The following is a 23,979-nucleotide window of genomic DNA, read 5'->3' on the forward strand; positions in this document are numbered from 1 at the left end:
AGAGCTAATACTCACCCTTGGAAGCATGAAAATGCTCAGCACACTGTCCTCCTCACTAGAATGCTTAGAATGACATGGGTTTACTGATTCTGCTTCCACATAAAAGGGGGACTGCCACACTAAAATATCTGGAAATGAGGTTACATGCTTGTAATCCCAGACAGCTATTCTGAATATGTATGAAGGCAGAAGAGTCAAAAGTTCAAAACTAGCCTCTGTCACAAGGATTGGGATACCTGTGATTCTGTCTGAAAATGCAAACATTTTTACTTTAAGTTTTTTTTCAGACAATATATTTTTATCATGTACTTTCAACTCTACCCAGATCCCCCCACCTCCCTACCCATCCAACTTTCTGTTATTTCTCTTTTAAAAGAAGTGAAAGGCAACAACAAAAACAAAAATCAAAATATACAAACTAAAAAAGGAAGAAACTAAAAAAGATTTAAAAAATTACCAAAACAAAAAGGGTACAGTAGACATGGATTAAAAACTGATATTTGAATGTTTGATAGTTACTTAACTTGGTTTTTTTCATTTGTTTTGTTTATCTTGGCCCCTTATTTCTCTAACTCCTATCAGAAAAGTCTATTTCATAAATTTTATACTGTCTTTTATATAACTGCTAGGTAGAAAATAAAGACAAGAAGAAAAAACAAATATTATCCTTAGTACTGATAAACACCTACATAAAGAAACACAATAAAGGGGTTGGGGAGATGGTTCAGCAGTTAAGAGCACTGACTGCTCTTCCAGAGGACTTGGGTTCAATTCCTAGCATCCACATGTTAGCTCACAACTGTCTACAACTCCAGTTCAAGAGGACCCTATATGCTCATACAGATATACACACAAGCAAAACACCAGTGCAGAAAAAATAAAAATAAACTATTTTTTTAAAAAAAAATTGTGTTGCAATTTAAAGAAAAAAGAAAGGCAACACAGACATTTAGAGCCTATAATTCATAGAAAAAGATAGACATTACCAGAGGTGCATATTACTTGACTTTAACAGAAAAAGAAAATTGAAAGTCAAGAGTCATTCATTTTACCACTTAGGTCATTAAAATGAAATGCTAAGTCATTCCTTACAATAAAAATATTCGAAACAAATAGTATATGTCAACAGCTCTGAACATGAAATTTCATTGTTTTATGTATCCATAAAATATGTCCTGGATTTAGAGACAAGTATTCAGTGGACTTGTTGATAATGAAATAGAAATGAGAAATTGCTAAAAGGATTCCCAATGAGGTCAGAGATCACAGCAACATTTTTGTCTGATTAGCATTTTTCCATTTTTTTTTTTTTTGAGAAGTGACAAGCCATTGGGATGATACAGAGAAATACAGTGTGTAGGAAGTCTATCTATTTATGGAGAAGTATTTTGGGTTTAGATTCTCTCTACCTGGTCAAGGATGGCCTGTAGGGAGTAGCATATTGATTGTTCTACACAGGCTGGAAGGTGGTCTTTCTGCACATATCCTGGAAGTAAAAGATTTCTCTTCCTTATACCTGGAGAAAGTTCTCTTTGTGGTAACCCTGGATTTGAGTGGTTACTTGGATATGAATCTTAGGGTTCAACAAAATTGCTTAGTCAGTATGAGGCACTTGCTTGCAGGTGGTTACCTCAAGGGTGGGGTGCCACAGCACACTGCAACTGGTTCCCTCTAAAGAAAATGTCAGAAGGTAAAAGGAAAGGGAAGACTCTCTGGAAAAGTGAGGTTCATCGTGTACCTCCAAAGCCAATACACGCCTGACCATACATACATACATACAGAGCATAAGTTCCATGGGGATGGGAACAAAGGACAGGAGCAAAGGCAGCAGGCAACATGAAGGAGGACATAGAGTTAGCATCCTCTTAACTCCAGAAAAGAACTTGACACGTACTTAAAAACTGATACAACAAAGCCAGGTGGTGGTGGCGCATGCCTTTAATCCCAGCACTCAGGAGGCAAAGGCAGGAGGATTTCTGTAAGTTCAAGGCCAGTCTGGTCTACAAGAGCTAGTTTTAGGACAGGTTCCAAAGCTACAGAGAAATCCTGCCTCGAAAACCAAAAATAAAAATTGATAAAACAGATATTCCCTCAAAAAAATAAAAGGTTTATATAACTGCTGAATATATATGATCCAGCAACTGAGGGCAGGGTGTTTTGAAACTGACCACTGTAGCCTGAGGGCCTGATGTTAAGACTTTCTGAGCTAGAAGGGGTTTACAGCCTCTCAAGAGATATCTGCAGGGAATGGGAAATGGCTTGCTTACAGTCACATGGCTTTTTTGTAGGAGGAGGAGGAGAAGAAGAGGAGGAGGAGGAGAAGAAGAGGGGGAGGAGGAGGAGGAGGAGGAGGAGGAGGAGGAGGAGGAGGAGGAAGAAAAAGGAAGAAGAAAAGGAAGGAAGGCAGGAAGGAAGGAGGGAGAGAGAGAGGGGGGAGGAAGAAAAGGGGAGGGAGGGAAGGGAAAGGAAAAGAAAGAGGGAGGGAGGAAGGGGAGGGGGAAGGGAGGGAGGGAGGAAAGGAAAGAGGGAAGGAAGAAGGCAGGGAGGGAGGAAGGGGAAGGGAGGAAAGAAGGAAGGAAGAAGGGAGAGAGAGAGAGGAAGAAGGGAGGGAGGGAGGAAGAAGGGAAGGAAGGAAGAAAAGGAAAGAAGGTACTAAAACCAAGGCGTCGAAGTTTCCCAGCCCAGCATATTTCATACTGTAGTTTCCCCCATAGAATAGAAGCAACAGTTGGTTCTGAATCCTATCCCTTTTTGTTTTCCTGGTAAAAATAATTTCATATTTCCCACTCCAGAAGCCCTGTACATCTCAAGCACTTCCCCTGCCATCCCTGGACTTTTGCTAGAAAATAGCAGTCTGCATTCACAGACTGGTTATAAAATGTAGGCTTAGAGGTACTTGGCCAGTGACCATGACGACTCCAGCACTAGGAACTCCTCCCCCACTAGAGGCCTGTGCTCAAGAACATCTCTGCGGCAGCTCACATGTGATAGCGGCTGCTTTTCAAATGTGTAAGCTCCATGGGAAAAGAACCATGTCTACCTCTCCTAGTCTCTGAAGAGTCTATGCTGTATTTAGCTGGTTGCTAGGTTGCTACATATGACCAGGAGTGTGTGCTTCATGAATCCAATCATGTTCCATAATGTTCTCTGATGCATAATTAGCAATGCCATGTTTCAATCAAATATTTCCAATGAATTCAGTCCCACCCTGTGATTCCGTTGCTCTAATTAACTCAAAACATGATGTCACCACCTGGTCTACAGACAAAAAGTTCATGAGGGTTTGAACTCTTCTTACCATGGACTTTTATCCTACAAGATAGTCAATGTCTCCCAGATAAAAAGTGCAGAGAAACAATATAGAGACTAATGGGTGTTGTCTCTTATTAAAGGACAAGCGCTGAGCAGGACCACGGGAACATACAGCCTCTCTCAATCACAGTCGAGCAGGAACACTCAGATTACATAACCCAGTAGGGACAACACAGGAGCCCTGCCGTAATTCTCCCAAATTTGACCGTTCCTCACTCTCAGCCTCTAAAGAACTATCAGACTGTTCTCCCCCTTCCACATAACACGTTTTCTTCTTATCTCTGGATCTGACAGCACACTGTTGACTGTTGGCACTCTCAGAGGTCAGTCCTTCAACCTGTTGTCTGCTGCTTCATCTATGATCTGCCCCTACTGCGTGCCTCACTGGGGTGAAGGAAGTGAAGAAGGAAATGCAGAGGGGAAACTGCAGTGGATAAGACTGGACAGCCATCCATGGAGTCTTCTTGAAGTCGGTGTTCAGGGACCACTGTTCAAGGGGATCCAGAGCAGTGGCAAAGCAATCTAGGGGAAGGCTCTTTCAAAGGAGCCGGCGCCTTCTGGTTCTCAGCAGCTGTAAATTAGAAATCAAAGATTACAAAGTTAAGCCACAGAACAAGTGGGGATCTTGGTAAATACATGGCTTAAACAAAACCTGATGAAAAAGTCTTTGCCTTTTAAGTGAAGTCTGTGGTTTTTCAGACAATGGAAGAGGCTAGAGGAACACAGAAAATATACCTAAATAGCCTTGCTTCCTTCCTCAACTTTGGAGTTCAAGAAAAAAAATTAAAAAAAATACAATAAAGTCCAAGTGAATCTGCATGCATATTTTTTATAATATAAGTTATTATATTAAAGGGACATAGGAGATCGAGGAAAGAGTCCAGCAGTGCAAAACCGTCGTGCAATGCTGCATGGAGTTCACCCAAACAGAGTACTGATCAGACACCAGTGAAGAGCTAAGCATATGATAATATTTAGGGACAAACTTCGATTGAAGATCCCATGAAAAGTCAGAAGCACACTCACCCAAGTCTTGTTTAACTCCTGGGCAATTGGTAAGATTAGTTCCCAGAGTCATTGGCAAAATAGGACAGAGTGATCCTCTCTGAAAGGAAAGTCTAGGTGAAGGGTTTCTACCTTAGAGACTGTCCACCGATATCATCAAAGGCATTATACTACAGTGTCATCATCACCTTGGTATTGAGGAAATGACCAAACCCTTGATGTGACCACCTATTCCCTGGGTTCCAGGAACCCAGAGCCCATCTTACATTAAATCCTTCACTCTAGTTTCTCTAGTGTGATGCAGTTAAGTGGAAAGTATTCCAGTCACAAGATCTTTATTTTTCATATTACAGTGTTATTATATTAACAATTGTTTGTGGATCATGGCAACACACACCTTTAATCTCAGCAACCGGGAGACAGTGGCAGGTAGATCACTGTAAATTCAAGGCCATCCTGGTCTCTTAGCAAGTTCCAGGTCAACCAGGTCCACATAGATTCTGTCTCAAAAAAATCAAAATAAAGCCAGATGGTAGTTGCGGTGGCATAGCATTTTATCCCAGAACTCAGAAGGCAGAGCCTGGTGGATCTCTGTGACTCTGAGGCTAGCCTGGTCTACAGGAGAGTTCCAGGAGAGCCAGGGCTACATAGAGAAACCCTGTATCAAAACCTTACCCCCCCTCAAGAAAAAAACAATTGGTGAATGTGGTGGTTTGAATGAGAATGGCCCCCATATGCTCAAATATTTGCATGCTTGCTTTCCAATTGGTGGAATTGTTTTAGGAAGGATTGGGGGTGTGGCCTTGTTGAAGACTGTCACTGGGAGTGCTCTTTGAAATTTCAAAAACCTAGGGCTCCTGCAAGCTCCCTCCCTCCCTCCCTCCAACTTGTAGATAAGATATAGCTCTCCACTACTGTTCCAGCACCATGCCTTTCTGCCTGATGCCAGCACTATGATGATCATGGGCTTTACTACCCTCTGAAGCTGTAAACAAGCTCCCAAGTAAATGTTTCTTTTGTAAGTTGCCTTGGGCATGGGGCCCCTTCCCAGCAACCGGATAGTAACCAAGACAGTGACACTATGTCTCCCATAAGATATTGACAGTTTGTAAACAGAACTTCCACCCATGAAAGTCTACATTACCAGAATCTCAGAAAAACAAGAAGAGACAAAGGAGCAGGGAAAGCAGGGGGTCTCGACATCGTTCTTGTTTCATCTCATCAGATGTACAATGAAACCGAACAGCAGCCAAGACTAGTCTGAGAAAAGGTCCTTCTTCTAAGGCACATAGAAGAGGTGGCTCCTGAAGAACTGATGTCTAGAGAGAAACTTACATTGCCAGAGTTTCCCCTAGTGAGATAGCTCAATTTAAAAACAGTGAGCTAGAGGGTAATGGCTTAATCAGCTTTACCAGGGGCTGACTAAAAGGTGAGACCACAGCTAAACCAAGATCTTCCAAACACCAGCTCACAGTAAGGCACAAGTTAACTCTCAAGAGCACCACACAGCTTTTATTGGAGAGAGAGAGAGAGAGAGAGAGAGGAGAGAGAGAGAGAGAGAGAGAGAGAGAGAGAGAGAGAGAGAGAGAGAGAGAGAATCCTTTTCAGTCCAGAGCAGCATATTGGTGTTATCTGGCTATTAATTTTCCTTTCCTGGACAACAGCCTGGTCTGGTGTATCTGTGACCTGGCATGAGAATCCGCATGCTTATAAGTTCCGGGAGACTCTGGTATTCTGTGTGAAGGGACCATCCTATAGTGAGAGCCAGAAGATCTCTGTGAAGATGTTCTAGGGGAATCATCTGAGCCCAAATACCACAAGACTATGTAAACTAGTCTTCCATCCTGCGCTAAGTCCCAGCTTTATGTATGATCATTTGCAGGGGTGGACACTAAGATGGACAAAGAAAATGCCCTCTGTTGTAAAATCTGCTAAGACTAAGGCTATGTAGCTCAGTGACCCCCTAGTCCAAGTCCCTGGGCTCTTTCCTCCACAATGCTATGCAGGAGGCAAAGAGGAGAAGGAAGATCACACCCAAACGCTTGGAAAGGGGTATTTGAGGGCTGAAGAATGACTTAGTTGGTAGAGGGCTTTTTGAGTAAGCATAGAGACCTGAGTTCAGAGCCCCAGATTCATTCCAAAGCCAGGCACGGTGGGACATGTATAATCCCGGGGCTGCAGAGGCAGAGGTGGACTTGAGCCAGCCTTGCTGAATCTATGAGATCCAGGGTCAAGGAGATTCTCTCAAAAATAAGAGGAAGAGTAGAAAGTAGCCAACACAAAGTCCTAGCCTCCAGACTCTCCCACCTCCATGTGCATACATCCACACACATGCATGCATATACCACAGTTGGGGTGGGGGGATAGCACTACAGAGCAATGCTGTTGATGAGAAACACGGATTAATGTCGTATAAACATATTCAATACAACAACAATTTCCCAGTCCCTGACAGGCAGAATCTCTTTTGTAAATCTGTAAATCCTAAGCCACCAAGCCTGAGACTGTGATTCCATGAGCCTGAGCCAAAGCCTGGAACCTGTGTTTCTCCTGTCTCCTATATGGAGCTTCTGCAGCCAGTTACAGGCAGCCATTTGGACCTCACACTTGAACAGTGAATTTTAAAGCTTTCTAGTCATATCTCAATTATTTAAAAATCCATAAAGAAGTCTGGGTGCCACATATCACGTGCAAATGGGTTATCCAGATCCCTGGGTCTGTATGACTCTCAGATGGCATCCTCTTGGCAAGGGGCAGGAAAGCTGAGTGGTAACATCAAGACCACTTATGTATCAGATACTTAGTAAGTGACCAGTACTCAAGACACAGAGTACAAATTTGTCACTGTGCTATGTCGTGTCAGATGATAGCTGAAGACCAAAGATGTGGGTGGCTGATCTTATTGTGCTGTTGCTACTACTAAGATGTTAAACATCCCCAAGTGGAAGCTTAGTGATGTTAAATTGTCTGGGAAGATGCAGCTAGGAAACGAAAGGCCCTCTTCTCCCCTCTTCTCCAAATCATGCCTCATGGATCTGACCTTTCCACTATTAGATCTGGAAACAAACTAGTAACAGCAACAACACTCACCATGCTTGTTCCAACCGCACATTCTCTGCACAGATTATCTCATACAATCCTTACCAAAACCCTGCTGCGTGCTCACTCTCTCCAGTTTACTTACGTGGAAACTGAGGCAGAGAGTGGTTAAGTAGTTTCTCCAAAACTGCACGACTAAAATGGATGAAACCAGGATTGGAACAGAGATTCTCAATGCCAAACCACTTAGATATCCAAACTGGGATGCCTCCAGAGAGGGTAATAGAAGAATAACGTCTCCCCCTCCTGCTCAAATGCTTCTTTATGTATAAAAGAACACCAGCCATGTCTTATTTATCTATAGAAAAGTAGTATAACCCCCCACACCCTCTGTTGCTTTGTTGGTTTGTTTGTTTTATTTCTGTTATGTTTTAGGGAAGAAATCTTACTCTGTATTTCACTCTTGCCTGAACTTTCCTCTCTAGCCCGGGCTGATCCCAAATTCACAATCCACTGGCCTCTGCTTCCTGAGTGCTTAGATCATGGAAGCCTAGCACTGTGCCGAGCTCAAAATCTCTCTTAAAACACGAAGCATAAAGTGGTGATAAACAGAAAGTGACATTTTATCTCACTGTTGGTGATGCTAAAGGACACAGAAGCTTTGGAAGTTTGGAGAGAGTTCACGCTATGGAACACTACCACCCCTGCTTTAAAAACGTGCAGGCAGCAGCTCTACCATAGTTGCTGAGCTGAAGCCAGTAAGCAAAATTTTTACAGTTTTTTAAATTTGCTTTTTAAAAGATAACAAAAAATTGTGAAAATTGAATTTGGCCTGTTGCAGCCAATACCTCCATCCATTCTGTGTAGCTGAGATGTAAGATATAAGATAATATAAGAAGATTATATATATATATACATATATATATATGTGAGAAAAATAAGTCAAGAATGGAAGGGGTTTGGAAGGACTTGAGGGTTCTGTCTTCTTCAAGTCAGGGAAAGCCAGAGGCCTGGTTGCTTTGTTTTGTTAAAAAAGGAAAATGGATCAGATTGGGAGGTTTCTCTGGCAAAGCCTTGAAGGCAAACAGCTAGAAAAGAAGGCTGAAAGAGAGATAAGAAGCAAGCCCGAGGCAGCTGCTGTTGTGAGCAGGGATGGCCAGAGCAGAATGCAATGGTCAACAATAGCAGAGATTTTCCCAAGTAAAGGAAGGCTTTATAAATGAAGTCCGGAAGAGTGCCACGTGTTCTCTTTCGCGTGTCTAGAATATCACCTGACTTTAGGAAGATTGACTGTGATCTTGAAGAGAGGGCAGTTAACCTAAGTGAGAAAGAGGGCGAGAGAAGCAGGGAGGATGCAGGGCAGAATGTGTGTGGAGCTTGTCTCGGCATACAGAAAGGAAAGAAAATGTTCCTGGCTCGGGAGGAGACAGCTTTCAAACTGCCTAGAAAAGCAAGTGGGAAAGAGAGGAACTACAAGAACACATAGGAGGAGGTCAGGTATTAAGAAATTAGGGCGAAATGTGGGAAGTCAGCAGGGGAAAAAATAAGCAGGCAGCGAACAGTAACGTAAGCTGAAGTCAGAGTCAACGCAGGGAGCAGCAAAGGCGGCTGAAGGCGCGGTGTCAGGAGGACTCCTCGGAGATTGCTTTAGCAGAGGCGGAACGCAAGATCGCAGACCACAGCGGGGGTATTTATAAGGGGCAGAGCTACAGGAGCCAAAAGAGAGGAAAAGATTTTGGTTTCTGGAGACCAATGGGGAAAGATGAGTCTTAGAGATGTCAGAAAGGAAAATATGACAGGACTTCGGAATATCCTCAAAGTGAAAAATAAAGCTTATTCTGTAGAAAAGAAATACAAGTCCTCTCTCCACAAGCGCTTGAGGAGCAGCCCCGAGGAGAGCCAAGGATAACACCAAAACTGCATTCCAAGAGCATGAGGAAGAGGCTGAAGTTACCAGAAAGCCCCAAAGGGAAGGAAGAGAAGATTGCCCTAGTCACCAGGCCTCCTTCGTATTGGCTATCACATCACCCAAACCGGAATAAGGTTTCAACAGAACTGACTTTTCCAGGGAAAATCTTGCCATGGCCCACCGAATTATGCTGGATTGCAGCAGGTAGGGAGAGAGAAGAAAACGGGCAGGACCTTCACTATCCATATGGTCCAGAGATAAAAAGGACTACCAGCAGAAAGTAACATGACATCCTACCTCAAAGTGTTAAACTGGACACTGAAAGGGAAAAGAACACATGAAGGCCGAAAGAGGCCACAGCACCGGGTGAGCAGGAACTAGCGCTGACCTGTCAGCGCTGGGCTCCCTGGCATTTCGCCCAGTCTTTCCCATGTACATCCCACAATAAAGTCACTTCCCTTGTCCAGAAACCGAAGCTGCAGTGCCTATGATAGAGTCAGGACTAGTTGGATCTACAGCTATCGGCACTTGGTTTGTTTGGAGCCTGTCTTACCGTGGTGTCCACTTCTGAGCTCCAGCGATGCTGGTGAGCTCCAGCGATGCTGGATCCCAGTGACCTCTGTCTCCAGAGTCCTGCCCAAGCCAGGCCTGCCTTCTAGCTTATACATTGTCCACTAAACAGACTGTTGGACTCTGGTCCTGACTTCCACCTCGATGAGTACAGGAGGCTTGCTAACCCAGACTGTCCAATTTCCTAACAAATAATGTCATCTGAATGACACCTTGCTCCAGTCCTCTTGGTAAATTCTTTTGATCCTAGATAGAGAGCAACTGATTGGCACACCCTCCAGAAACTCTTCAGGAGCTGGCCCGGCTCACTCACCAAGCCTTGTCTCAAGTTCTTTTTCCTGAAGGTGTCAATTCTGCGGCTCCAGGTACAGTTAAGTTCCTGGAATGTGGTGGGTGGTGTTGCCACAGGCCTTTAATCCAAGCCTACTGGAGGGAGGCAGAAGCGAGCGAATTTGATCTCTGAGCTGGAGGCCAGCTTGGCCTACAGAGTGAGTTCGAGGCCAGTCAGAGTTACACAGAGAAACTCCGTGGGGGAGGGGGGCTGGCCTGCATCTTGTTTATCTTCCCCTCCAGGCTTTTGCATCTTCTCCCTGACCTCTCCTCTTCCTTGTAGGCAATTGAGGCTGCTGCTGCTCTCACCTTTCACAAAACAACATTCTTTGCTGCAGTCCTCTCTACCTGTTCTAAGGTCTCCAAACCCTTTCCTGTTCCTACCCTGGTTGTCTTGGAATCCACTGTACCTACCATGTGCCTTGACAGGTCATAGGTTACTACACATTTGTTTTGAAGTAGATGAGTAAATCCAGTAGAGTGGGGATATAAGTGATCACTAAATCAAATTCTCAGAAACCTGGATATTTCTTTTTGAAAAAACAAGGCCTCCCTATGTAATCCCATGCTAATCTTTGGTTTGTGATGCCCCTGCCTCTGCCTTTCAAGTGCTGAGTGAGGTGTGGTGGGCCACCACATCCATTTTTCAAAAAAAAAAAAACTAATTTATTTATTTTATTTGTACATTGGTATTTTGTCTTCATGTATATTTGTGCAGCCCATGATTGCCTTGGGCCCACGGAGGCTAGACAAGGATGTCAAATATCACCTGTGGAAATGGTTTCTAGATAGTAGTGAGCTCCCATTTGAGTATAGGACTGAAACCCAGGTCCTCTGGAAGACCAACCAAGGCTCTTTTTCTGTTTTGCTTTGGTTTGGTTTTTCAAGACAGGGTTTTTTTTTGTGTAACAACTCTGGCTGTCCTGGAACTCATTCTATAGACCAGTCTAGCCTGAACTCACAAAGATTTGCCTGTTTCTGCTTCCCAAATGGTGATATTAAAGGCATGTACCACCACCACCACCTGGTCCAACCAAGGCTTTAACACCTAGCCATTGACATCTGTAATTTACCATCCATTGCCAGAGATTCCTTTTTTAGATATTTCAGACAACCCACTAACATTTCACAGAACATGCACCCTATGTGCTTTCTGTGTCTGGATGATGCATAATTCCAGAAGCAACACTAGGTTCTTGACCTAGAGGAGAAATCTTAATTTTTGTCACATTGACACAATCCTTAGTCTCTTTAAATTTTTTCAGGAGGACCTAGAGAATCCTTGACAATCTGTGAAAGACTTAGAGACTATTATCTGGGCACCTAATCACTAGAACCTACAAGACCTCAAGCAACTTAATAGTTGACACTGAATTTGGTTTATTGTCATCCCAGAGTCCAGTATAATAGCTGACATATAAGAATGGGCTTAAATTAAATGAATAAGTGAGCAAATGAGCAATCAAATCAAGACAAGTCTTGGATTAAACTTTTGAATCTGGCCAGGCATAGTGTCACACACCTTTAATCCTACCTAACCCTTGGAAAGCAAAGACACGCAGATCTCTGTGAGTTCAAGGCCAGCCTGGTCTACAGAGCTAGTTCCAGGACAGCTAGGGCTGTTACACTAAGAAAACCTGTTGTTTGTTTGTTTGTTTGTTTGTTTTTAAATCTAGGTCAGAGTCTCAGCAGGGATCTCCATCATTACACAGACAGACAACCCAGTGACACATTCCCAAGAAATTAACCCTTTAAAACACACTCACACACATCCAAGACTTGGCTTGATTTAATTGTTCATTTGCTCACCTATTCATTTGATTTAAGGCTGTTCTTATATGTCAGCTTTTATGCTGGACTCTGGGATGCCAGATGACTGAGTCTATAAGATAGAGAGTCAGGGTTAGAAAGATGGGGCAGAGTTTAGACGGGACGAGACCAGGTTTCTTTCTGTGTCCTAAGGCTCAGAAGGACACTGAGAATAGGCACATTACACAGAGACTGAAATGGTCTCATCTGGCCCCCACATCCCCTGCTTTTCCCTTGAGGCACACCATAGACCATATTTACCTGTAGACAGTAGACAGACTGATAAAGCACCCACCACACACTTTCAGAATCTATTAATGAAACTCTTTGGTGACATATTATTTTAGATGTGTTTCAATAGTAACTATGAATGATGTCTAATTAAAACAAAGGTACTTGTCTAGTTCCTAAACCTTTAAAAACATCAGCAGAAATATTTAAACAGCATCTTCACACACACACACACACACACACACACTTTGAAATTTACCTTCTGCCAACTTGTTAGTTATTTGAATAAGCCTTATTTCTGCCGCATGCTTTAGCACCAAATAGTACCTTGCAGTCAGTTTGAAAACCTTTATCCAAGTTAGAGTACAGTATTATTTTGACACTAGACAGTCCTTTGCTTTTGTGTGGGATCACCGTGTTGCCTGAACAGTGTATGATTTTGCTTTTGTGCAGACAATCAGCAGGTCATTAGTGTACCATACAAATCGCCCTGGACTGAGGATGGAACCCTGGGGGACTGAAGCCATAATAGGCTGGAGAGTAGATACAGTGTTGCTGACAGTTACCTCTGATGGCAGTTAAAAGGTATGATTACAACCACATGACAACTTAATATAACAGATCCCTGAGCTGTTCACATGACAAATTCTGATTAATAGTGTCAATAATCACTGTGAATTTTTAAGTTCTGTGAAGCACCCCATTTTATCCTGCCACTAGAGCATAAAACTTCACAGTTATTTATTAAATAAATGTTTTATTACTCTTTCACTCCTATTGGTTTTACAAGTTCGTGTACATGAGTTTACTCAGATACAGAAAGTGAGTTTTGCTGAATATTTAGAAGGTTCAGGATGAAGTTTTTTGAGTAAGAAAATAAGTATAAGCTATACTGAAAGTCCATATATAAACTAGAATTTTTCATCTTTACACACATGAGTACACACTCACACACACACACACACACACACACACACACACACGGGGGGGTCTATTTCCATCCACATCTGGTAATGATGTGGGCATAATGAAAAGATTTCAGATTCCCTCCAGAAAGGCCTTAGGCTACACGCAAAGTATCCTACATCTAATAAACCCATCTTAGATAGATCTCCCATATGGCAAAGTCCTGTTTTGCTTTATTCCAACAAATTGGTCCATGGATTCCTCTCACAGCTGTTGCTACTATTGTTTATGACCCACTGAAGCCTGGCAACACTCCAGAGGACAATGTGTAACAGATTTAGGATAGCCCATGTGTGCACACGAAGTGATGTCACCTATGAGGAGGCCCGAACACCCAGGAAATGTAAGGGCAGGACTCATAAGAACGAATGGAGCGAGGGAAGAGAGAAATTTAATCACAGTTATCAGGACACTGAGTGTTAGGAGAAAAATGAAAGTTGGTTTCTAGCCAGATTACCACCTAGGCAATACAGATGTTGATGAAGTTAGAAAACAAATACATACCCTGTTCTGAGAATCTCCCCTCCATTATTCTGCATCTCTGTTCAGTTTGACATGAGGAACACTGGTACCCCTGCCTGCACTGGTACTGAAGAGAGAGAGAGGGCTCCAGCTATGGGTAGTGAACTGGGAGCCTTCCTAAAGCAGTGTCCCGGCTGCAGCAACACTTAGAAAGTTTACTGCACACACCACAGAAACACTACCAATCTGTAAAAGGAAACATGCTTTTCTTAATTATGACTTCAGTTCATGGGCTTTGTATGTTCTGGAAGTTTCCTCCTTCATCTTTAACTTCTATACATAACAACAATTACTTTTGGCTTTGCTATGATACGCCTAGAATTAGTATATCTTGTCAATGCACTAGAAAGCAAGCAAGCAGGTTAAAGTAGTGCTTAAGAAGAAGCCCATTTCACATCCGATCTACAGATTGAATTAACATGTTTGAAACAACTTTACAGCCGTCACCAAGAGATGGATCTGGGATTAAAAATTAGCAGTATTAGCAAACTATCAGTTATTATTACCAGTATGTAGAGGTAATCTGAGCTCTTCTGGTTTGTCTGCATGAGTCCCCGGGACCAAGTTCCACATCACTTTGAGTTGATCAACCCCATCTTCAGGCTTTCAGCAGTTTCCTTTCCTAGAAGTTTCCTTCTCAGTCCCATTGCCCCTTGGATGTCTGGCAAGAACGTTATGAAATATAGAAGACTACCTTCTCTGTATTGCTTTGCAATTCCTGTTTGCAGCTTAGGGCTCACTCTTCCTCACTTCCCTCTTTTGCCAGGGTCTTTCCCTCCCCCAGGCTTTGGGGGTTTAAGGTTCTCATTTTCTACACTCTATGGGAAAAGAGGATGATTTTAAAAACAGTGGACAGGCTAAGGAGAGCAAGCGACCATGAAAAGATAGGAGTTTAGAAACTCCTCAAGCTCCGCCTCTCAGCTTCTGATCCAGGGACTGGCTGCGCATTCTAGAAAGGCTACAATGAGGAAGGCAGTGGGGAGAGACTCCTGGAGGAAATCACTTGGAGTACTCTCTTCCTTCCTCTCAGCTTATCTGCTGAAGTCCTCGCTCTCCTGGAGGGATTGAATCCCTTGCAAAGTTTTAAAGTGAATAAAAGGGATAAATGATATAAATTAAAATCCCACTTACAAAAGCAAAAATCAAACCACACCAGCACACACACACACACACACACACACACACACACACAGAGGGGGGTGTACTTCCCCAGGGCCACCTCATTCACTGCTCAAGGGTTTTCCATTGTACCCCACCCACCTACTCTTCCAGACCAACACATACCACCAGGCCCACCTCACACCTGAACTTCTGGCTGAGCCAGGAGAGCACTGGAAGTTTGGGGGCAGGGCCAGGAATCCAGCAAGGCCTCAGGCAGTAGGCACAGCCACCACCTGCACAGCACTGGAAGCTCATGACCTCTAAAAGCACCCTTGGAAAGTTGGGTTGGAAGGACAGCTGGAAAGAGACAATTTGGGTTGACACCAGGCAGGCCTCACTCATCTCCCCCCAAGCTCTAGTCCTGGCTACATTGTCAGAAGGTGTCAGAATGTCCTAATTCCAAGTCCCAGCTTCCGGTTAAACCAGAACCTGGGCGTCCAGAGAAGGATCCAGGAATTTGACCATCCAGGTGACATTGCTGTGACAGTTCTCAACACCGCTCCACGAATGCATTCCAAGTCTTCCAATAGTGTTTGTTAAGGAAATACTCAGAAGTTCTGTTTAAAAAAGAAAATCTTCTGTTCCAGTCTTTGATATGAACAATCAGTAACGAGCGCCATTTGTTGAACACTTCCTACACACGGGGCTCCACTCTGTGGAATAGGTCACTTAATCCTAACAACCGCCCTGCGCAGTAGGGACTGTAATTATCTCGCCTTTACCTACTACACAACTGAATTGCAAAGGTAAAATCACTTAATCCCAGCTACTAAAAAGATCCAGAATTCTATAGCAGCTAAAGCGGACACTTCACACGTCTAGCCAAATTGTATAGAAAACCAAAACTTTGACAACATTCTTCCTGGACTGGACTCTAAGGTTCTTTGACCTTATTTGGTTAAGGAATAGAATTCCGTAGCAGCAGACTTGGAGTTTACCTCTGGCTCTCAAGGTGCCTGAGGCCAGAAGTAGATTGAAGAAATCAGATAAGCAAGTGGCAGAGATAATCCACTTTCAAAACAGAACTGAAGGGGGCGGGCAAGCGAACGTGCATTCTTGGCTCAGTCTCCCCCAGAGCTGACTTTTCTTGGGGGAAAAGTATCTCCCTTCTCTTGCAGGAGCAACCAGAAGACCAAATAGCAGGGGTGAAGCAAAAATGAGTCAGCAAGTAAAGACTCTTCCGGTGTAATTCTGATGAGCTGGGTTTGATCCCCAGAATCCATCTAAGGGTGGAAGGAGAGAGTGGATTCCAGAAGATTACCCTTTGACCTCTACATGCCTTGTAACACACCTACAACACATCATGAAGGCAAACACAGACAGTAATAAAAATAATCATCTTTTCTGAGAGACACGGACTTGGGTCAAGCAAAAACGTAATAAAGTACCAGGAAAGTTCTGAGAACTTTCTAAAGAAAACAATTGATGCCATCAATGCAGACAGAGTCTACAGTACCTTCAAGTCAAAATGGTTCCTAACTCTTAAAATATGAACAGTCAATTTTATAGTAGTAGCAGTTATAAACATAATTCGTTATTTAGCATAATAACATGTGCATATGTGTGTGTGTGTGTGTGTGTGTGTGTGTGTGTGTGTGTGTGAGAGAGAGAGAGAGAGAGAGAGAGAGAGAGAGAGAGAGAGAGAGAGACTTCCAGAGACCTTAACAATTATCAAGCTGATTACTTTCAGGCCTTAGGACTAAAAGATTCCAGTTGACCCAAATTGCTATTATTATGACTCCTCCCAGAACCCCAGGATCCTCCTTCTGGCAGTTATTAAAGGAATCCCCACTTCTGGTGAGCAAAAATAGCAGATCTGAGTGATTATCCTCCCACACCCTTAAAGCTTCCTGAAGCTGAATTCCAGCACTGTCCTGTTGACAACAGTCCCCCGCCCCCACCACCACCTTTATCCCTTTGGATGCTCTGCTACATAATAGCCATGTGTGATGAAAAATCCCAGACTATGGCTGCTCCAACCTACATAAAAACAGCGGTCACTGTCAGATGTGGTGGTGCATGCTTTTAATTCCAGCACTCAGGAGGCAGAAGCAAGCCCGTCTCTGAGTTAGAGGCCAGCCTGGTCTACACAGGGAGTTCCAGGACAGAGAAACCCTATCTCAAAAAACAAAAACAAACAAAACAAAACAGCAGGCAGGGGCTGTTATTAGCTGCAGAGTGAGCCAGCTCTTATGGACCTCAAATGATACAAAAATGAATGTTTAGTTGTTCTGGGTCCTGACTATTGACCAATGCTTACTGAACATCTGATATGTGGGAGCTCCCAAAAATTCATGTTTGTCTGAACCGCTAAACTGTTAGCAAGAGGCCACACATGCCAGAAGACACTGATAATCCAGTGTCCTGCACACTCTGTGAGAGCCACCGGACTCACCTCAAAGTGCAGAGCTCGAGGGGGTGATTTACACAAGAGTAAGCTTTGCGAAGAGAGTTGGAAAGGGTTCAAGACAAAGCAAATCTGAGTAAGATGTTGGAGAAAAAGGAAGAATGTCTGGCAAGACAACAGCATGGCTTGGTGTTCCAACTGGGTGTGGGACAGATCCATGGGCAACAATAAAGAAACTACTGCTAAGAATTCAGCCTGTGTCACCTACATCCCAAGTCACTGCCAAGTTCACGAAAATGTTGTCAGGGTTTTGTAGAACATCTAGCAACATCTCGTGCCAACTAGCAGTTTGGGGTGGAAACCACACAAAATGTGGTGGTTTTATAGGGTTTGAACCTGAAAGAAAGCAAAGCATGGTGGTTTGAACTGTGTTTTTCTTGAAGTTTTTTTTTTTAAGGTACTCATACATAAAAATTCAGAGACAAGCTTGGGAGGTCCAGTTGGAAACAATAAAATATTTTCACAGGGGGTAGACTGCCAGGGGAGGCTCCGGATGTTATAAGTTTCTTCTGTAGGTTTTTGAGATGGACCAGGTAGGCCCGATTTATACGACAATAACTAACTTTGAGGTAAGGAAGATCGTCTTTTTCTGGACCTATTGACTACGTGGGGAAGAGAAAGTACATAGGGTTTTATGCATGATGTTGTGTTGATAATAAAACTCACTAGGGAATGTTTCTTTAGCAGAGACGTCTTGGTCAGTCTGCTGAGAGCAGGTCCATAGCTTGAATCTGACATGAGAGTAGGCAGAGCATACTGTTTGTTTTCTCCTATGTGTCTGCCATTAAACCCACATCAAATCATTCATGGAAAAGTATAGATTATAAACAAAGAGGAAATGTCACAAAAGAGGTGACAGAAATGAAAATCCACAGGTGTGGCAAAGCTCATTGCTTTACTTCCTACTTATCATTCTTTTTTTCTTTTTTGGTTTTTGAGATAGGGTTTCTCTATGTAGCTTTAGAGTCTGTCCCAGCACTCGCGCGCGGTAGACCAGGCTGGCCTTAAACTCACAGATCTGCACATCTCTGCCTCTCAAGTTGCTGGGATTAAAGATGTACACCACCACAGCCTGGCCCTACTTACCATTCTTTTTTTTTTTTTTAATGTGTAGCCCAGGCTGGCCTCAAATTCGTGATCCTCCTGCCTCTGCCTCCTTCAGCAAATCCTAGCGCAATGTGCCACCACAACCGGCCCTACTTATCATTCTTAAGCTTAAGGTCCAGATCTCAGTTTAATTTAGAATTCCTGTCTCAGCATCCCCTTCCTTTCTTGGGCCTCCTTGTAAGGTACAATATCTAAAATGCCTCATGGGAGCGTGGGAATGTGAGGCTAGCTATCTGGGGTAGTAAGCGAGATGGCTCTATGATGACTTAGAAATACCTTAATTGAAAACAAACAAACAAAAAAAAATAGACCCTCCCCAAACTTGCTTTGCAGATTTCTGTGAGGCCCATTCTTTGGATATGCAACCAAACCAAAAAACTACTTCATTATTCAGTCTAAGGAAATCAAGGTTCCTTCGTTGACAATGGAAATTCTACTTTCTCACAAGGAAATGAAATTTCTTCTTCTTCTTTTATAATTTTATGTTGCTTTCTTTTCTTCTTGGAGGAACATTATGAACATTCATTGTCATGTGCATGAGAGGAATCATCCCCTCTATCACTGAATGCAAATATTTATGTTATTCTGGAAGCTCGTAGTGTGGACTTCATGCCTTCGACACACTTAATCCAAAATGGGCCACTGGTTTAACTGTTCCTCTGGTGGAAGAAAGAGAGTTTACGATCTAATTAAATTAGCCTTTCAGGGGGTGATTAATCTTCTGAAGAAAACAACTGCTTTCAAACACTCCACTAACCATGCTTCTAGCCATTAATGAAATAATTACCAAGAGTTCTGGTCTATGTGTGAAGGAGACCAGTTATGAATCTCAGACGAAGGTTCTTTGTCCCTGGCTTGTAGAAATGTGACCTGCATGGCAGATGACAACATGCTGTGATTTTGGTTTTGTTTTGAATTGATTTAATTTTGAGACAAGGTGGAATCCTAGCTGACCTGGAACTTGCTGTGTAGACCAGGATGTCTTCAGACCTCCTGTCTTGACCACTACAGTGGTTACAAGCATTGTCCACCATGCCTACCTAGTGGGCTACACTTTGCACAGACATTTTTTTCCTGGCCCTCCCTCAAATAAGCCTCCCATAATAATGAAGCTTTCCAACTCAAGGGGCCAACAAGGAAAGTTTAAATAATTGTCCATTGAAATGACTATGGCTGCCCACACCTGTAGTCCCCGTACTTAGGAGCAGAGGCAAGATTTCAAGTCAGTCTACGCTATACGGAGAGTTCCCCTGCAGCTGGTGTTATGAAAACAGGGCAATGGGGAGGGGATTTTTTTTCCTATTAACCACTTTCATAAATACATAGAATCTTCATTTAAGATTATGACTTAATCAGATTCATTGGAGCCCATTTGGCTGGGGTAAAATGTAACTATTAACATGCATACGAATCATTGTAATCACTATGCACCTGAGTCATATGTCCAAGAAACTAGCAAATTCTCCAAAAACAGATTTTTCTGAAAACATCATTTTACTACAGAATCATGATCAAAACTCTTTCGCCAAATGACTTATGAAAGGCCAGACGGTGGTGGCACACACCTTTAATCCCAGGACTTGGGAGGCAGAGGCAGGTGAATTTCTGAGTTTGAGGCCAACCTGGTCTACAGAGCTAGTTCAAGGACAGCTAGGGCTGTTACACAGAAAAACCTTGTTTTAAAAACTAAAAACACACAAAAAAGTTGCTCGTGGGAATAATATGTTCTATTTACCGATTTCCCTCAAGAATTGATGGCATTTTTCTATGTAGAGAAAATTAATTTAGAAGAAGCCACCCAATTGCAACTGATGTATAAATACATGCAAAGCAGAAAGTAAAAGACGGAATGTTTCACACTGTTTACTACTCAAGAGACTCGGTTGTGAGCTCTGCAAAAGGTAAATGTCATAATTTATATTCCAGGGAAGGAGACAAAGAAAGCAATAATTACAATAAAACCTGTAAAATGCTATAAAAAGAAGCAAGCAATGGGGACTAGACAGGCTTGAAAGCAAGGACTTAATTTCAAGTATCAGAAAGGAATTTGCATGGCTGTTGCCACTTGAGCCAGTTGGTAAGGTTAGGCAAGAGTTAGACAAGTGGGAGTGAGCCAGAGAGGTTGCCTAGAGCAGGAAGGACAGTGTGTGTGTGTGTGTGTGTGTGTGTGTGTGTGTGTGTGTGTGTGTGAGCACAAACCAAAAAGTCTTGATAAAGCTGAATTTGATGCTGAGGTACCCTCTGAATATCTCCTTCTCAAAGCACACCTTGATGAGCACTCTCCAGGCCTTTCTCCTGTCTGACTTTACAGTCACAGTGTCTGTTGGTTCTATTCCAATTGTCAGTTTTCCAATTGTTCTGAAAGGAAACTGTGGCTCAAGAAAGTAACATAACTTGTTTGGTGTCTCCTAACCACCAGGCTCCAGAGCCCAGACTTCTCAGAACATTCTACTATCTTCCAGGGCTTCCAGAAAGGGGAGCTTGCCTTTCCACAGGAGGCAACAGGAAGCCACTAAGAAATTTAGCCAACTTGGCTGGAGCCTTTAATACCAGCACTCGGGAGGCAGAGGTAGGTGGATCACTGTGCATTTGAGGCCAGCCTGATTCACAGAGTTCCAGGACAGCCAGGGCTACACAAAGAAACCATGTCATGTCTCAAAAAAGAAAACAAAAAAGAAAGAAAAAGAAAGAAGGAAAGAAAGAAAAGAAAAGAAAAGAAAAGAAAAGAAAAGAAAAGAAAAGAAATTTAGGCAACTCTCCTAAAAGTAAGCATTAATAGTTTTTGTTTCTAGAGAAATGACTTCTATTTCTTTGGCAATTTTTTTAAATCTTTGGATCGATACTTGATCACCACTAGCTAAATTTGATTCCCACCTTCGTTAGGAACATGATTTAAGAGAGCACTCTCTGAAGGTGGAGATGCAGCTCAGTGGTCCTGCAGAGGACCAGATTCAGGTCGCTGCCTCTATACCACAGCTCACAAACATCTATAACTCCAGTTACGGCGGAGAAAATGAACACAGTTCTGGGGAGATGTGATGGCCCAGGACACTGGACAAGCACATGGTACACACACATACATACATTCAGACAAAAGGGGTAGAGAGATTGAGAGTCTTTTATCCATATGAATAACAACTCCCAGAACAGAGAGCAGCAGCAGTGATATGATTTCCAGGAATGGGAAGTATCTTGCTCCCATTCTGATATGTTTTTTTATACACTCTAAAGAATCCAGCATGGTGGTCACACCACACAAACATGGTGGACTCCATTTCTGTGTCTACTCTCATAAAGGTACCATCAGGCCGGGTGGTAATGGTACAACACCTTTAATCCAGTGTTTGGGAGACTGAGTTCGAGGCTACTCTCGAACAAAGCAAGTTACAGGATAGCCAGGACTGTTACACAGAGAAACCCTGTCTCGAAAAAAAAAAAAAAAAAAGATAATAAATTAAGAAAGAAAGAAGAAAGGAAGGAAGGAAGGAAGGAAGGAAGGAAGGAAGGAAGGAAGGAGGAAGGAAGGAAGGAAGGAAGGAAGGAAGGAAGGAAGGAAGGAGGAAGGAAGGAAAGGAAAGAAGGAAGGAGGAAGAAAGGAAGGAAGGAAGGAAGGAAGGAAGGAAGGAAGGAAGGAAGGAAGGAAGGAAGGAAGGAAGGAAGGCAGGCAGGCAGGCAGGCAGGCAGCACCTGGTTTCTAAACCTTGATATTGTCAGTTCAGAATTCTTCAGCAACCTTTGCTTCATAATTGTTGGTTTTTAAAGCGCAAGATTTGCTTAGAACCACGTAAAAGCCAGAAGGGTAGAACTACACTGGTCTAAGATGATTCCATTTTCTAGAAAATTACTACTTTCTACAAGCTGTATAAACTTTAATTAAAAAGACAAAGAGGTCTATTCTTTCTTCTCACACACATAAGACATACTAGACTCTTGGTACTCTGGTTTAGAGAGAGAGACAGAGACGAGGACTAAGAAGATTGCCATGTCTAAAACAACTCCAAACATAGTTAAGGTGGAATGTTTGTTGCCATGCTTAATGACTATGAAGTAGCCGATATTTGTTGCTTTTTCCTGGAGAAAGTCTTAACTTCAACTTTTGTGTAAAGTGAACTCAGAGCTATGCTAAGACAGTGAACAGGTCAGGTCATATATGAAGATACTCTCAGATAAACATCACCCAAATGAGCATTCGTTTTTATTGTTGTTGTCTTTAGTTTTTAGCTTTTGTTTTTTTTTTTTGTTTTTTTTTGTTTTTTGTTTTTTGAGAAAGGTAGCTATCTCTGTCCTGAAACTGGGTCTTGTAGACCAGGCTGATCTCAAACTCACAGAGATCCACCTGCCTCTGCCTCCAGAGTGCTGGGATTAAAGGTGTGTGGCACCACTGCCCGGCCCTCTGATTCTTAATGCAATTCTTTTGTTCAAACAAAAAGTCCCCAACACCTTATGAAGGGATACCTTGATAGTGTCCACCATAAATTCTCAAGAACCAGATTTAGAAGACTGGATCCAGAAAAGGAGGGGCAGGGATGAAATGAGAGCAAAGATGAGCTGAGTGCAAGGCCTGCCCCTGGAAAACATCCTGAGCAATCCTTGAGACACATGAGGGCCACCAAAGATTCCTCCAGCTAAATAACTATGAGCCCCCGTCTCCCCCTTCCACCTTTTCCTCCCCGAGTTCCCTCTCTCCACTTTAGAAGGCTTTCCAAGTTTTGTTCCCAAACCAGTGGGCAAAGTCATCTCAAAAGAGCATATTTGGTTCACAGCAATTTAATGTACTTTGTCCTGCTTGTAAAAGGGTTTAGGTAGCTTGGCTGTTAGCGATTTGGGCTGTCGTCAAGGCTGGCCTGTTGCGGTTAGATAAAAACCAACTTTAATAATAAGGATTTGCAGTGGAACCTCATTTTTTTTAAAAACAAATTCAAATATCTGCATATGTTCATTCCGTGCTGCAAACTCCAACTGAAGCTTGTGGTAGCTACAGCTTCACAAGCAGCCTCTTCCATAAAAAGCTGAAGTGATGACAGGAAATAGGAAATGAGGGGTAGGCTATGTAGATAGCACAAATGCTTATGATTAAGTACGCATCACTTGAGTGTATGTGTGTACCTCAGCCATATTTACCTATACAAACTGATTAACTCTGTGTGTGTGTGTATGTGTGTGTGTGATCTGGTTTAAACATGCTATAAAATTGCACACATATAAGCACAGTGAAACATTGTATTGTGTGTATAAATATATTTAGGAATGCATTTGGATTGAATGAGTTCTGCAGTAATCGTTTCTTTCAAAGCCTTCCAAACACACGAAATCCCACTTTTTAGCTTTATAAAGTGTCCTTTTGGGCAGTTCCTTTCTCACAACTGACATGCTGTAAGCATGGCTTAGCCAAAGCACTCAGAATTGGAATTTGAAATTGTCAATATAGTCTTCTAATCTTTAAATCCTAAATTATCTAAGATTAGCTACCATTATTCTGTGTTTCCAGGATTTAGGGGTGAAAAAACAAAGGAAGAAAATCCAGCTCTTCATTTTCAGGCAGTAAGTTCCTGTGGAGGTTGTGTTTGGGACATGTCTTGGGAGCATGGACTTATGGAAAAAACCAGGTAGA

At 42.7% G+C, this 23,979-nt stretch overlaps 1 long non-coding RNA gene across 1 annotated transcript in view; it reads right to left on the reverse strand.

Moving 5' to 3' along the window:
• Window positions 1–537: 537 nt before the first annotated feature.
• The window catches only part of LOC126513763 (uncharacterized), a 38,429-nt gene continuing 14,987 nt past the window's right edge, over window positions 538–23,979 (reverse strand). Inside the window, exons 2-3 of the long non-coding RNA XR_007595429.1 lie at window positions 4,715–4,817; window positions 538–3,883 (exon numbers count right to left, since the gene is read on the reverse strand). This is a non-coding gene — a long non-coding RNA (uncharacterized lncRNA). The remainder of the gene's footprint in view (window positions 3,884–4,714; window positions 4,818–23,979) is intronic.

The sequence above is a fragment of the Alexandromys fortis genome, unplaced genomic scaffold, assembly GCF_014885135.2.
Source record: "Alexandromys fortis isolate MF-2015 unplaced genomic scaffold, M_Fortis_MF-2015_v1.1 scaffold_110, whole genome shotgun sequence".
Classification (NCBI taxonomy): Eukaryota; Metazoa; Chordata; class Mammalia; order Rodentia; family Cricetidae; genus Alexandromys; species Alexandromys fortis.